The sequence below is a fragment of the Cebus imitator genome, unplaced genomic scaffold (genome assembly GCF_001604975.1).
Source record: "Cebus imitator isolate Cc_AM_T3 unplaced genomic scaffold, Cebus_imitator-1.0 Scaffold129, whole genome shotgun sequence".
Taxonomy (NCBI): domain Eukaryota; kingdom Metazoa; phylum Chordata; class Mammalia; order Primates; family Cebidae; genus Cebus; species Cebus imitator.
The window spans coordinates 2,727,081-2,729,014 of NW_016107444.1; positions in this window are offsets into that span (position 1 = coordinate 2,727,081).

The window sequence follows — 1,934 nt, forward strand, 5'->3', positions numbered from 1 at the left end:
GAGGAGGGGATGAGTCAGGTAGCATTGGGGAAAGGCTGGGGGTATTGGGGGAAAGGCTGGGAGCACGTGGGGTATTTGAAGAACTAGGGTTGGAGGGAGGGAGTGGAGCAGGCAGCAGCTCGAGCGAGGGAAGGGAGGAACGTGCAGGCAACTAACAGGGTGTGTGTGTGTGTGTGTGCGCGCGCGCGCGTGTGTGCGTGTGTGTGTGTGTGTATGGTGGGGGGCGGGTTACTTTTGGGTGGTCGGAGAGAGTCAGGAACACGCGGGGGTATCTCTGAGCGGCGAGTGGCAATAGCCGTCGGAGGGCGGGGACAGAACGGTAGCTGCCCTGCCTGGGACGGGGGTGGGGGTGGGGACGGGGACGGCTCTTTAAGCGCCGGCCGCGCTAATAACCTGTCCAGGAGATGGCTCGTGGCAAATTGCTTTGTTAGTCTTGTCAGCGCGGCCGGGGCCGCCGTCAGCTCGCGCCATGGATCAAGATGATGAATCGCCGCGGACGGCGCAGATGCGGGCGGCCAGCGGTCGGGCCCCCGGGTAGGGGTGGGAGGTGGAGGGGGCCGCGGGGGGCCGGGTCGCCGCCATTAACTCCCGAATTAGCTCTAAGCCGCCCACCACCCAGCCACTGCCCCGGGGAGCGCCAGCCGTGGGGGCGGGAGCGGGCCCAGAGACCCGCGTCCCGCACCCGAACCTGGACCCAGCCTCCTCTGGACGCAAACAGCAGTGGCTGCTCCGGAGGGGCGGGGAGGGGCCCGGCCTCCAGTTTCGGGCTCGAGCCTTCTTCCCGCAGCCCCGTGTTCCCGCTCTTTGAGGACGTCTCCTGCCCGCGGGGAGGTGCTGGGAGGGCGGCCCCATGGGGCATTAGCTGACCCCACCCACCTGGCCCCAAAACCTCGCTGTGAGCTGCTTGGGAGACTCCGAGTTTTACGGGGGTGGAGGCGGGAACGGAGAGAGAAACAGAGAGAGAGGGACAGACAGAGGGTTGGGGTGGGTAGGGTGGTTGGGTTGGGCGTCGCTGCTCTAAACTGAGCTCAGAGACTCGCGATGGTGGGGCTGGGGCCTGACCTGGGACTTCAAGGGGACCTAGGCCCCTAAAGTGGCTCTGGGCAGACAGCGGAGGCCCTGTGTTCTTTGAGTTTCCAGGCCAGTCGGGAACCTGTGAGCACCTAGTTTTCCCAAGTTCCTAAATCAACCCACCCCTTCCCCACTTCCCCATTAGTCCAATTTAGAAACCTCTCTTCCAAAACACACACACACACACACACACACACACAAACAAACACCCAGGAGTTTACAAAATCACACAATCCACAGAAACACAGTCTACATTCACAAGTAAATGTGTATACGTATATATTACACACAAATATCGGAGTATATACTTATATGTATTCATATACTCAGAGCACAGAAAAATGAATTCTAACAATATAAAAGCACATCCAGAAATGCACCACTGACTGCAGCCCAGGGAAGTGTATTGGGGGCAGGTCCCCAGTTCCTCAGGGGACGCCTTTCTCTTAAGCCCTTTGAAGGTGTCAGCCACATCCCTGGGCAGGCGGGTGGGGCGGCTCCAGGAGGAAGGCCCTGAACCATTTCTGCTTCTTAATTCCTGTCTAGATGGTGGCACTTTCAAAATGGTTTTGTGAAATCACTAAAACCCACCCACATTGTGGCACATCAAGCTTCCCTGCGCCTGGGCCTCCCTAAAGGATGTGTTCACTTTCCCTGTCCTGTCCTGTTTTCCTCTGGACTTTCCATCCCAGCAAGGGAGCTTGCTAGGGATTTTTGTTTTTCCCCCAGCTTTGTTCCCACACCCAGGAATCTACAACCAGCCCTGAGCACAGCCCTTGGCTGCAATGTCTGTGAAATGTGTGGGGATAGGAAGTGAGTGAGGGACTGCAGCTCTCTCTGTCCATGATGTGTGTCCCTGTGAA